Raw genomic sequence first — 487 nt, 5'->3', positions numbered from 1 at the left:
TTTGTTAGTTGTTGTTTTGTTTTGTTTTGTTTTGTTTGGTTTAAAGAAATACACTTTTTATTATTAAAAAAAAACCCAACTTCTATCTTAATTTTTTAAAATTATTTATTCCTACAGTAGAAGTATAATAGATAACTGCCGTTCGTAAAAGCCTTTCTTTCTAATAATAATAATAATAATAATAATAATAATAATAATAATAATAATAATAATAATAATAATATAATAATAATAATATAATAATAATAATAATAATAATAATAATAATAATAATAATAATAATAATAATAATAATAATAATAATAATAATGATGATGATGATGATGATGATGATGATGATGATGATGATGATGATGATGATGATTTATGATGATAATAAAAAATAATAATAATAATATAAAATAATAATAATAATAATTAATAATAATAATAATATAATAATAATAATAATAATAATAATAATAATAATAATAAGTAAACTTTGTCT

The sequence above is a fragment of the Berghia stephanieae genome, chromosome 6, assembly GCF_034508935.2.
Source record: "Berghia stephanieae isolate SIO BIC M18660-M18661 chromosome 6, UCSD_Bste_1.3, whole genome shotgun sequence".
Taxonomy (NCBI): Eukaryota; Metazoa; Mollusca; class Gastropoda; order Nudibranchia; family Aeolidiidae; genus Berghia; species Berghia stephanieae.
This window is presented reverse-complemented; position numbering follows the sequence as displayed.